The sequence below is a fragment of the Pleurodeles waltl genome, chromosome 6, assembly GCF_031143425.1.
Source record: "Pleurodeles waltl isolate 20211129_DDA chromosome 6, aPleWal1.hap1.20221129, whole genome shotgun sequence".
Lineage (NCBI taxonomy): Eukaryota > Metazoa > Chordata > Amphibia > Caudata > Salamandridae > Pleurodeles > Pleurodeles waltl.
In genome coordinates, this window is record NC_090445.1 from 1,130,261,800 (window position 1) to 1,130,275,539 (window position 13,740).

Below are 13,740 nucleotides of genomic sequence, written 5' to 3' on the forward strand. Positions count from 1 at the left end.
CTTCTGTCTCAGTTCCCCTTCGATTACTCTCCGGCCCTAAGACTTCCTTCTCTGTTGTCGGTACTTTCAACAACTCAACTTCCTCATCAGTTGGACACGTCACTTTTTTCGTGTGACTGGCATGGATCCAATTCGGAATTCCCGCACAATTCACAGCAGTAGTAGTCATTAGTATCACTTGACAGGGCCCCTTCCAATGTGGCTCCAAACACGACTTCCTTATGTGTTTCTTGATGACAACCCAGTCACAAGCTTTCAGATTATGTTCTGGATCATTTATCGGTGGCAGGGTGGTAGCTTCCACCTGGTGAGAAAAAGAGCAGACCACATCAGCCAGACCCTTGCAGTGGTCCAACACCATATCATCTGTGATATTCACAAGAGCATTTGCAGGCCCTGCGGGTAGTCTCATAGCTCGCCCCATGAGAATCTCATGAGGGGACAGTCCTTTTTTCTTGTTAGGTGTATTTCTCATTGACATTAACACCAAAGGCAATGCATCTGGCCATTTCAAATTCGTGGCTGCAAACATTTTCGCCATTCTCGACTTCAGGGTACCATTCATCTTCTCCACTAGTCCTGATGCTTCAGGGTGGTAACTACAATGCAACTTCTGCTCAATGTTCAATGCTGCACACAATAGCTTAACTACCTCGTTATTGAAGTGACTTCCTCTATCTGATTCTAAAGAGATCGGAAACCCAAAACGTGGTATCAATTCCCTAAGCAGCAGCTTTGCTATTATGAGACTGTCATTCCTACGTGTAGGGTATGTTTCAATCCAGTGACTAAAGATACGCACAATCACCAACACATATCTCAAACCACCACATACAGGCATCTCAATAAAATCCAATTGCATTCTGCTAAATGGACCTCCTGCTCTCCCAATGTGGCTCAAATTCACCGCCGTCCCTTTACCGGCATTCATCTGCTGACAGATGATACACCTATGACAGATCACTTCTGCAGCTTGTCTGAACTTCGGGTTAAACCAGTCTATTTTAAACAACCTGATCATGGCATCCCTCCCAATATGTGCTTGACCATGGTAAAACCTTGCAAATTGTGACAGGAGACTGTTCGGCAAACCATTTTCCCTTCATCTGAAACCCACAAATCATCTGGTCTTTGTACGCATTGCACCCTAAACCAAGAACGCTTCTCATCTTTGCTAGCACATCCCTGCATCAGTCTCAATTCTTCTAACGTATCAATTACCTGGCGTAACCTGTGCATGTCTCATTTTCTGTTTCGGGTAACAATTCCCACTGATCCTTAAGCGATATACAGTTTAATGCGCAGAACCTTGCGACTTGATCCGCATATCCATTTCCCATTGAAACAGTCTTGTGACTTCAGGTGAGCACTGCATTTCACCACGGCAATTTCATGAGGTAACTAAATCGCGTGCAACAACCCCTTAATTCTTTCACCATTTTTCACTGGCGAACCAGAAGAGGTCAAGAAACCCCTCTGTGACCATAGTTGGCCAAAATCATGGACAATTACAAATCCTTATCGGCTATCAGTATAGATAGTCCCTCTCAGCTGGGCAGCGGCATGGCAAGCTCTAGTAAGAGCAACCAATTCAGCCACTTGAGCAGAATATACTCTCTCAAGCCAAGACGCTTCCAGGATACCAGAGATCGTACATACAGCGTATCCGGCTCTCAGCACTCCTACTGAGTCTCTCAAACATGACCCATCGACAAAGATAATTTGGTCATTTTCTTCCAATTGGGTATCTTTAATATCAGGCCCCGGTTTGGTGCACATTTCTGTTACCTCAAGACAATCATGTTCTATTTCTTCGACATTTTCAACTTCTGTGTTTTCATTTGGAAGCAAAGTTGCCGGGTTCAACACTGGACATCATTTAACATTACATTTGGTGACTCCAATATAATGGTTTCATATTTTGTCAATCTTGCATTTGTCATGCGCTGCGTTTTAGTACGGGTCAACAGGATTTTAACTGAGTGAGGGACCATGACTGTTAGAGGATGTCCCATCACTATGCCTTCACACTGTGAGACGCTTTGTCCATCTGCTGCTACTACATGCAGACAACTTGGTACGGCTGCTGCAACTGGGTCCAAAGTAGCTGAAAAATACGCTACTGGTCGGTTTACACCTCCATGGGCCTGTGTCAGGACAGCCAAAGAACATGCATCACTTTCATGACAAAACAGCACAAAAGGCTTAGTGTAATCAGGCATACCTAAAGCTGGAGTCCTACACATGCTCTCCCTTAACTCAGTAAATGCCTTCATTTCCTTCTCTTTCAACATTATGACATCTGGCCCTTCCTTGACTGTCAGTCTCAACAATGGCTTGGAGATGACTGAGAAATTCGGGATCCACTGACGACAGTAACCCACCAGTCCCAGAAACATCCTAACATCTCTCCGTGTTGTTGGGGGATTCATCTGTAACAGTGCAGTTACTCTTTCACAGGATAACTTCCTCGACCCTTTCTCAATTTGGTGACCCAAGTACTTCACCTCTTTCTGGCAATATTGCAATTTCTTTGGAGTCACCTTGTATCCGTTCTTTCCCAGGTGGTTCAGAAAGGCAATCGAATCATACTTGCACTCATCCCTCGTTTTAGATGCGATCAACAGATCATCAATGTACTGCACTGGGGTCGATTGAAAAGGCAATTTCAATGACTCCAAATCCTTCTTCAGTATTTGATTAAATATGGAAGGTGATTCCTAAAACCCCTGAGGAATTCGACACCAATTGTAAACCTTGTCCATGAATTTGAAACTGAAGAGAAATTGGCTGTCCTCATGAAGAGGCACAGAAAAGAAGGCTTGGGACAAATTGATTACTGTGAACCACTCTGCATCACATGGAACCTGGAACATAATCACAGCTGGATTTGGCACCACTGGGCAGCATTTCACCACTATGTCATTGATCTTTCTCAAGTCTTGGACAATCTGAACATTCCCACAAGGCTTTCTCAGTCCCATTATTGGTGAATTACATGGACTGCTCATCACCTCTTTCAAAACTCCCTGTTTCACAAAGTCCGCAATAAATTGTGCAACCTTTATAAGGACATCTGGTGACATATGATACTGCGGTACCTGGGGAAACACAGCATTTGGCTTCACACTGACTTTAACTGGTTCTACTGCTTTTATCAGTCCTACTTCTTTCCCTGTCAAGTCCCACACTTTCTCTTGGATTGGTCCCTGCAAGTCTGCCGGGTGATCAGCCACTGTGAACATCGGGAAGAAGTTAATCAGAGGATACTCCTCGTCTGTGGTCTCCGTTTCAGGCTTTGAAACCTGCTCCTCTTCCCCTTCATCATCACTGTTGGTCTGAACCTCAATTCCCTCATTTGAACAGGTGATTGAACACCTTGTCTTGCACAGTAAGTCTCTTCCCAGTAGGGGCACAGGACTCGAATCGCAGACCACAAACCTATGTGTGAGAAAACAGGGCTGATTGCAGAGGCCCCATAACTTTTTGCCCCCATTTTCCACTTTTTGCTGGTGTTTTCCTGACTTTAAAGGTGCCCTGGGTACTGCTAACCAGTCCCAGGGCCTGTGCTCTGTGTAAAATGGATATGCAAATTAGGCTAATTATAATTGGCTAAGTTAACCTACCTATAAGTCCCTAGTATATGGTAGGGCATGTAGGTTTAGGGACCACAGCATAGGTGGTGCACACCTAGGTGCACTGCTGAGGTGCCCAGTGTCATTTTAAAAGCAAGCCTGCCTTGCTGGCTGCTTTTAAATTAAAGTTATATGCAAATTCGACTTTGGAATTAAAAGTACTTCCAAAGTCTTAAACTACCTTATTTTTACATATAAGTCACCCCTAAGGTGTGCCCTATGTGCCCCTAGGGCTGGGTGCCATGTAACTATAAGCAGGGACTTTATAAAAATAGATTTATAAGCCCTGGTGAGGTAAAAACAGCCAAATTCGTTTTTCCCTCATGGAAGTAAATGGCCTTCATAGGCTAGAATGGGCAGACTTTATTTTAAATTTTAAAGTCTCCTTAAATGTTACATACCAAGAATTTGGTATCAAATTAATTGTTGTAATAAATCCCACAACTTCCAGTTGTTGGATTTAATATAACTTGTTCAGGTAAAAAGTTTAGCCTTTACCTAAAAAGTTGCCAATTTCAGCTCTGCATTGTTTTTGCTGCTGTGCTCTGATTGGCCAGCCTGCAGCAGCTTCTGCCAGGCTGCCTTGATTAGGTGTGAAGTGGCCTGGCTTCACACAAAGGAATGTGCTTGGGGGAGAGAATCTCCCCTCAGCAGATGGTGAGGCAGGAAGGGGGAGGGCTGCCAAACTGGTCTTCAAAGGCAGAGAAGGACATTTGGAGCACCCAGCAACACCCCCACATCCTGCAACCCCAGACAATTAGGTGCCCCCTTGATTAGATTAGGAGAGGGCAGGAGAGGGGTGTGTTTATGATTTTTAGCCTCACCAGTGGGTGGGCTCAGCCAGATGTAACCTCCAAAAATCAGATTCATCCATGTTGGATTTTTAGAGACTGTTGCCTTCTGGGATGGATTTTTGCCACACTTCCCAGGAAGTGGTCATCACAGGGGGACGACCCTGTCCCTGATTGGAGAACCAGGGCCCCCCTGCTTTTCACCCAGGAGCAAGGATAAAACTGGCAGACCTGCACCCACACCTCAGATCCCCTCCAGAATTCAACAAGAAAGGAACTAAAGAAGAAGAAGGACTGCCCTGCTGGACCCCTGGCCTGCACCTGGACCCTGCACTCAGAAGGACTGCACCAGCTGCACACTTGGGCTTCACCACAAGAAGGACTTTGCCTGGCTTCAACTGGTTCAAGGAGGGACTCCCTGTTTGCTACAGGTGAAAAATTGCTAAACCAGAGTCCCCTGCACCAACTCCTGAAGAAAGCGACCAGTTGACCACTGTCCAGTGGCCAAAAAGGAGTCTGCGCCAGGAGCATTCTGGGAGTTGAAGTCCGCACCCCCCAAGGACCATTACAGAACTTCTGGACCCTTGGGGTGAGCTGTGGACCCCAAAAGAACCTTAAAAGAACATCTGGGTGAAGCCCCAGAAGTTTGGAAAAGATTTGAGAATTTTTGGAAAAAAGCTCCAGAGAGGGACCGACCCGCCGCGGAAATTCTAGCCGGCTTGCCTCAACCGCGACCCGGCCTGACTTCGTGGTTCGTCCCGGTAAAGAAAAACATCCAAAAAAGAGACTAAGTCCGAACGTAAAAAGTTGACCGGGACCTCCCAGCCATCGTATCCGAGAAGGGCTCCATGGACGTCGGATCAAGATCCAGGTTTACCCCGGTCGAAGGATTTTCATCTCGAAAAAACGACTAAGTCCGAAGGTAAAAGTCTCCACCGAGGAAACCCACATCGCGTATCCGGACAAGGGCTCCAGGAGGTCGGATTCAACTGGCAGGTTCGTCCCGGTGAAGAAAAACTTCAAAATAAAGACTAAGTCAGAAGGTAACTTTTTAACCGAGGCCTCCCGCGACCTGTAGCCGAGCAGGGCTCCATCGCGGTCGGCCTGAAAGTTTGACTTTGCCCCGGTCGAGGTGCAACCAGATGACCCGATTGGCGCTTTTTGTTTCTAAGCGCTAGAAAAGTAATAATTCTTTAAAAATTAATATCTCCGGTTTCCCTGAACCGATTTTAATCGTTTTTGTGTCATTTTAAAGATAAAAATATAAACTATTTTTATAAATTGGTTTTGGATTTTTAAACTGTTTCCTGTGTTTCATTTAATTACTGTTTTGTGATATTTGAATGCTTTACACTTTGTCTCCTAAGTTAAGCCTTGACGCTCGTTGCCAAGCTACCAAGGGTTCAGCTGGGATTAATTTACTGAGACCTAACTGTACCTATGTGGAGGTTAGTGGCTTGTTGCTAGGTGTAGGTACCTACCTGCCCTACCAATAACCCATTTTCCAACACTATGCAATCCCTGAAAAGTGCCAAGCTCAACCTGAACCGGATCTGTGATCGGGTTTGTTAGGAGTTGGTTTGCCACTCCCACTACCTTAACTGTATGTCCCGAAAGAGGCAGTTTCGGAACCTCTGCACTTCTGACTGTAGAGTGTGTAGCTCCTGTGTCAACCAAGAATGAAACCTTGTGACCCATTGCTTTCCCCTGAACATGGGGTCCTTTTCTGGTCTACCTCTAAGGACGCTGCAAGCCTACACTCCTCACTATCTGAACTCTCATCCGACCATTCATTGTTTATTCCATTCTCACCACGCAATGGTAACTGTTGCACTGTGTTATTTTGACTCATTCTTTGACCTGTGACCTGTTGAGGAAGCAAAACCTGTTGCTGTTCCATTGGCGCTAAAGGCACTTGCATTTGCTGTCTAGGTACCATAGGAACCTGCTGTTGCATTTGTTGCCTCTGCATCGGTTGTATACGTGGCTTCTGCACCTGCTGCATGAGTTGAAACCCCTGCATCTGATTCACATTATTTTGGAAGTTCGGATTAGGATCTCTTAGCCTCGGTCCATTCACATTTAGAAATGCACCGACATCATTGCTTTGTTGAACAACACCCTCTTGCACCATCATCGGGCACTCCCGCTTCAAATGTCCAATGACCCTGCAAGCATGACAAGGTAACATCTTCTTCATTCCCTGTACATCGTTTTGAACTACTACCGTGCTCAAATCTGGACTTCTGTTCACAAAACCTCCTCGACCTCTGTCTCTCAATTGCACCTGAAACATCCTGTTTCCTTGCGGCTGTTGCACCATCTGTTGTAGACAGCCTCCCTGCATTCCTGACTGTGCTGCCTTAATCTGCATCACCATCGCTTTCTCCTTCAACTTTCTCTGCTTCATCTCAATTTCATCACTACAGTACTTCGCATACTGCAACACCTCGTCAATCGGCTTTGCTTGCCAACAAATCAAGTGATTCTTAATCATCTGACTAATCTCAGGTCTCAACCCTTTGACAAATCTAAACACAAGGTGATTCATGTCCTTCGCCTCAACAATCTCTGTACCACTGTAGTGCTTGAACGAATCAACAACCTCTCATAATAGGCATGTATCGACTCCTTGGCTTCCTGGGCCGTCCGATCAATCTTTTGCCAATCAATATTCCTCGGCGAAACTCTCTGTTTCAGGAATTCAATCACCTTATAGTAGTACTTCATCACCTCAGGAGTCGGTGCTCCTGTGACTCTATCCCTTGCCGGTTCCGCGGTCGGCCAATCCACACTTCTCTTGCACTCAAGCAACAAATCAGCTGGGACTATGATCTCAAAGAGAGTATTCAGGTCTTCCCAGAGACATTTCGCAAGCTTCACAAACCTGTCCGTCTGCTGATACCACTCTATTGGCTTCTCCCTCAGCCTGGGAAAGTCATTTGTAATTGACAGAATATCACCTCTAGTCCACGGCACATGGACAAGAACCCCTCCAGCTGTCTCTCTCATTGGTAGCATCTTTACTGTACCAGCATCCTGTAAGGCTTTTGCTGGCTGCTCTAAGCAGTCGCTCTTCCTCTTGTCTCTTTTCTTCACCCATCTGTCTTCCCACTTCTCTAAAGCTCCCCAAACTTGTGCACTATGCAGTATCCCTTTAAGGTGTACCTTCATCCCAGTAGACCGCATGTGTTCAAAATCCTTAGGCTCAAAATCTAACCTATAACTCCTCTTCAGATGTTTGGTATTTTCTAAGTCTATTCCATATTTGTCTGCCAAATTTTCCAATCTCTGGTGCACCCTGCTCACTTCTTTGGTTATCTTTGGACATAAGTATCTCAATTCTGCTTCCGTGTATGACTCTAACCTGTTCACCCCCATGCTCCCTTCAACAAGTTCATTTGCCTCCATGCCCAACCTTACAGAATTCAGGTACTCTTCTCCTTCCGTTCTCCCCGCAGGAGTAGTCTGTGGAGTATTAAGCTTGTCTAACCAGTCGTTCAACTGTTGTGCTGTTAACCCTTGTAAGGAGATATTCCCAGCCTACACTAAAGGTGTCTGCGGTATATTCGCACTCGAGATCTGCAGAGTCAACAGTCTCGAAACTGACTGTCTCATGGCCTCTGGAGGAGCCCCAATCGGACTGAAGTCTAACAAAGACCTAGATCCTTCGAACGTCGGTTCCATTGGAGTCATCCCTTGAGAGCTCCCTACGAACCCTCCCCTTGTCATCTCTTGGGTCATTATCCCCTGATCGCATGCAGTAGGCTTCGCCTGTGCATACAATGGTACTGGTGGAGCAACTGTAATGGGCAAAGATATGGCGGCTGGCGTCTGCCTGTTTCCCAAAACCTGTGGAGTATTAACTCCCATATTCTGGTTCATTACTGGTGCCATGGTTGACTGCGGTCTTGTGACCGAAGTGTAACTCGGAATCATTTATTGCTATACCTCGGGCAGTAAAGATGGAGTTAGATCAGTCTGAAACAGCTTTCGTCTCGAACATGCCAGCTCGGTCAGCACCATCAGATTTGTGGTAGTCTCTAAGATTGGGACATCAGGGTAAAGCCTCTGAACCTGCGGTGGCTGCAGCTGAGTTCGCATACCTGGAGCAGTGACACACTAATACTACTCTGCACCAGAACTGGTGTGGAGACAGGACTAACCTGTATCTGATTCGTTGTCACCTTCTCTTGGGTCGAACCTGCAGGACATGTACTAGTACTCGGTCTATTGCTATCTATTGCACATGGCGGTGGTCGGTCATTCAGTAACTGATTAAGGAACTCATCATCGTCTGAGTCATCTATCTCTGACCAGGGCTTCCTACTGTAGTATCTTTGTCTTTGGAAGGATTTTTGTCAGTCTTACAAGTGGCTTTCCCCCCTTTGTCTTCACCTTCTTGAGCTATTGCTGGAAACATCCTGATTCCGTCTATTGTTTCGCTCCTCCAAACTCTTTGTGCACTATCCTACTTCGCCTCCGCTAGTGTCTTTTCTGCTTTCCTCATTCTCCTCTCAAATTTCTGTTGCTGTTGTCGTATTGCCATCAGTTCCCAAATTGCCAACGCCTCAAACTGCAATACTTGGCCAACAAGCTAATTCGGCCATCACGATCTCGAGTGGCTTCTCTGCTGTTTTTTGTACCCAAAGCTAATGGCAAATTGAGATTGTGTAGTGACTTTAGAGCGAAAAACAAGATCACTGTTAAAAATAAATATCCACTACCTCTCATACCAGTCTTGTTAGACCAGGTAAAATCTGCTGTTATTTACACCAAACTTGACTTACGAGGTGCTTATCACCTAGTTCGAATTCGAGAGAGAGATGAGTGGAAAACAGCTTTTAAGACTCGTTATGGTCTCTTTGAGTATCTAGTGATGCCGTTTGGTCGATGTAATTCCCCACCAGCTTTCCAATATTTTCTAAAGGATGTTCTGAGAGAATACCTAGACATCTTTGTCATCGTTTATATTGACGATATATTGATCCCTTCAAACTCTGAAGAAATACATGAAGAACATGTAAAAAAGGTATTAAAAACTCTACAAAACCATAATTTGTTTTGCAAATTATGTAAATGCGAATTCCATACCAAAGAGGTTTAATTTTTGGGAGTCATTTTAACACCTGACGGCATGCAAATGACTGAAAGAAAAATTCAAGCTGTATCAGAATGGCCCACACCAAAATCAGTACGTGACATCCAATATTTTTTGGGTTTTGCACATTTTTATCAACGCTTCATCCATCACTTCTCTCAAAAGGTAGCACCAATTACCAAATAGCTAAGAAAAAAATGCCGTCTTCAAGTGGTCCCAAGAGACAGGGGAAGCATTTCAAGACTTAAAAAATGCCTTTACTTCAGATCCCGTTCTAGCTCATCCCAATGTGGAGGAAACATTCATTGTGGAAGCCGATGCAACCGATGTCGCTGTTGGGGCCATCCTATCCCAATGTCACTGGACAATTGCACCCCATAGCATACATGTCAAGAAAACTGAATGAAGCAGAACAGAATTACACCATAGCAGAAAAAGAATTACTAGCAATTGGCAATGCTTTCAAAGAATGGAGACATTATCTACTGGGAGCAAAACACACCATAACTGTATACTCTGACCATAGAAACTTACAATTTATGAGCTCTGCCAGACTACTAACTCCCAGGCAACTGAGATGGATGCTATTCTTGCAGAATTTGGTTTCATAGTGACTTTTAGACCAGGAGTAGATAATCGTAAGGCCAACGCATTGTCTAGGCAAGATTCTTCAATCACACATACTGAACAAAAACCCATGCCTAATATAACGCCTCTAAAAGTGTTGTGTTTAATAGCAGCTGAGAAGTTCTTTGATCTCATTCATAATCATTTTCACATCACCATATGGCAAGACTGGTTACAACAAGACACCAAAAGGTCCATTCAACAGAGCCTACCTCTACACGAATCTCGAGTATTCCTGCCTACTGAGGAGTTAAGAGAGACAGCTTTTTATTGGTTACATAGTCATCCTTTGGCATGTCATCCAGGTCCTCAAAAGACATTATAACGCATGAAAAGGTATTTTTAGTGGCCTACATTTGTTCATGACCTAAAGCAAATGCTACAATCATGTGAAGTATGAGCAAGATGCAAAAGGGAACATAGCAAGCCTAAAGGTCTATTGATACCTCTACCCGTTCCCAATCATCCATGGGAACATATCTCTATGGATTTTATTACTAGTCTTCCTCAAGTAAAGCAATTTACAACCATTTTCTTGGTGGTGGATAGTCTTACCAAATATGCCCATTTCATTGCATGTAAAGGTCTCCCAACCTCCGACACCCTAGCCACTATCATCTTAGAAAACATTGTTCGCCTTCATGGACTTCCAAAAGTCATCCTCTCTGATAGAGAGACACAATTTTCTGCACGTTTTTGGCAGCAATGGTGCAAGGCTTTACGAATTGATTTGGCATTATCCACTAGTTATCATCCACAAACGGATGGTCAAACAGAGAGACTGAACCAAACTGTAAAACAATACTTACGATGTTATGCAACAAAGTTTCCTAAAACCTGGCTAGATCTCTTGTGGCTTGCAGAACTGGCTTATAACAACTCTCACCACTCTTCAATAAACTCAACTCCTTTCTATGGTTTATAAGGGCGTCATCCGCACATTTTGCCAGCTACGCTACCTGCTTCTACTCAAACCATTCCAGCAGTCATGGACATGTTAACACACATGAAAAAGGTACATTCACAATTGCAAACAAATCTAGACCAAGCAAAGACAAAATCTAAAATTCAATATGACAAAAAACACCAGCCTGGTCCTCAGTATACAGACAAAGATAGAGTTTAGTTATCCACGAAAAACTTTGTATTCAAAAATAAAAATATGTTTCATCCAAAATTCATAGGGCCCTATAAAGTTCTGCGACAAGTGAACCCTGTAACATATAAACTAAAATTGCCATCGTCCTTGAAAATTCATCCAGTGTTTCACACTTCACTTCTTAAACCTGCTTCACCCTCAAGTGTCACACAACCTGCTCCTCTATTAGTCCAAGGTCATTGGGAGTATGAGGTGCGATCTATCTTAGACTCCAGATATCGTGGGTCTTCCCTTTGCTACTTAGTGTCCTGGAAGGGATACGACCGGAAAATGACTCATGGGAACCTGCAAAACATGTCCATGCACCACGCTTGGAGCGACGCTTTCATCTCCTCCATCCTGATAAACCGGGCCCTTGACCGCGCTTGGGAGAGGGGTGTAATGTCAGTAATAAGGCTGTGCGCGGTCCAGGTCCTGCCCGAAACTCCGCTACGTGTATTTGAGGCGCTCCATGCGCACCACTTGTCAACCCCTCTTGTTCTAGAAGTGGTCATCAGCGTCACCTGCCCTGTGGAAAAGGTCTTGTAGCTGCAGGGTCAGGACATTTGTGGACAAGACGCACTTATCAGTGCTATTCTATGAATGGACTACAATTCCCAGGTTTCTAGAGGCAGCTGCCATCTTGGGGTGTGGCAGGCCTATAAAGCCCAGCCACACCCAAGCACATTGCTCACTATTTTGAAGACTTCGATGCAGTCAGACCTCGTGGGGGTTCCTCTGAAGAAGAGCAGATTTCCTGCATGGCAGATTGGCAGCAAATCGGAGTATCCTTGTTTCCATGGTGAATTCAGATTCAAGTAGGTTGTTCTCGTAGCGGTAAGGTCTTGATGAGCCCAATCTTGAAGGGAGTTGTTACTTCCAAAAGCCCCTTAGCACAATGACCCAATCGCTTTCAGACCAAAGAGTAAAGCGCTCCTGGCACGACGAGAAAAGCGCTTCAGGCCAAACAAGTAAAGCGGCCTTGGCGCGACGATCAAAGCGCTTCGGACCACATGAGTGAAGTGCCCCTTAGCACAATGAGCAATGCGCTTCAGGCCACACGAGTAAAGCGCCCATTGGCACGATAATCAAATCTCTTCGGTTCACACAAGTAAAGCACCCTTGGCAAGACAATCAAAGGCGCTTCAGGCCACACGAGTAAAGCGCCCTTGGCACAATAATCAAAAGCATTTCAGGCCACACGAGTAAAGCGACCTTGGCACGACGATCAAAGTGCTTCATGCCACATGAGTAAAGCGGTCTTGGCACGAGGATCAAAACGCTTCAGGCCACATGAGTAAAGCGATCTTGGCACAAGGATCAAAACGCTTCAGGCCCCATGAGTAAAGCGTCCCTTAGCCCAACGAGCGTAGCGCTTCAGACAAAGCAAGTAAAAGCGCTCTCTGGCATAATGAACAAAGCGTTTCATGTATGATGATCAAAGCGTTTCATGAACAACAAACAATGCGCTTCTTCCCAACGAACAAAGCGCTTCAAGTTCAATGAGTAAAACTTTCAGGCCTTAGTAGTAAATGTGAAAACGTTTTGGAGATAAGCAAATTATAGTTTTCATTGTTTTTTTTGGGAAGCATAATATATGAGGTACATATTTAAGTCTTTGAGAATTTCTAGGCTGAGATCAAACGTTTATGTTATGAATGCATAATTGTTACATGATTGATATTCAGAGTATGACCATAGTCGCAAGCTCTTGCCATCTCTAGGTTCAGAGGTTGCAGTTTGTTCTTGTTCCATGAGTCAAAGAAGGGGCTTCGCCCAATTCACAAAGGGTCTCAATCTGATATCACGGAGACGCCTTTATTCAAGAGTCTATTGGTGAGTTTATAATGTTATGAATGAGTATATGCATATTTGTTCTAACCGTTTCTTTTCAGATCTTTCTCCCTGCAGTTCCTTACCCTAATTCCCTTTCCCCCGCCTTGCTTCATCATAACTCTGTGCTCTGATAGCTTTCTGAGTTGGTGACGCCGGGAGGTGGGCCTTTTGTTCAGCAGAGTGCAGATCCTGAGGAAAGCGCACTGTGACAAGTACATTCAGAATATTTCAGGGTTGACAAGAGATTTGAAAGAATTGAAAGCACCAGGTGCATGGGAAGCGATTGGGAATGGATGTTCTGCTGTAGGCAGAAAGTTTGGTAACCTGGGAAGTAGAATATTGGGGTTTGTGTTAAAACCATTGTTGATTCTTTTGTCTGTGACCATAGTTTTGTTCGTAGGATACCAAATTTTCCGGAGAACGAAAGTCAACAAGGCAGAAAGAAAAAGAGAGCAGAGATTGAATTGGAAGATAGTCTGTGTAGATCTTACGATGATAAGAAGCGTTTGGAGGAATCCAGGTGAAAGTTGTTCAAAACAACTAGGTTTTAGAGAGTCTCATTCAAGAATGACAATGGATATGTGACGACTCTAAAAGTCAGCAGAGGGAGGG

The 13,740-nt window shown here is 44.6% G+C and overlaps 1 protein-coding gene across 4 annotated transcripts in view; it reads right to left on the reverse strand.

Moving 5' to 3' along the window:
* The window catches only part of LACTBL1 (lactamase beta like 1), a 694,216-nt gene that overhangs the window by 326,011 nt on the left and 354,465 nt on the right, over nt 1-13,740 (reverse strand). The window lies entirely within an intron of this gene.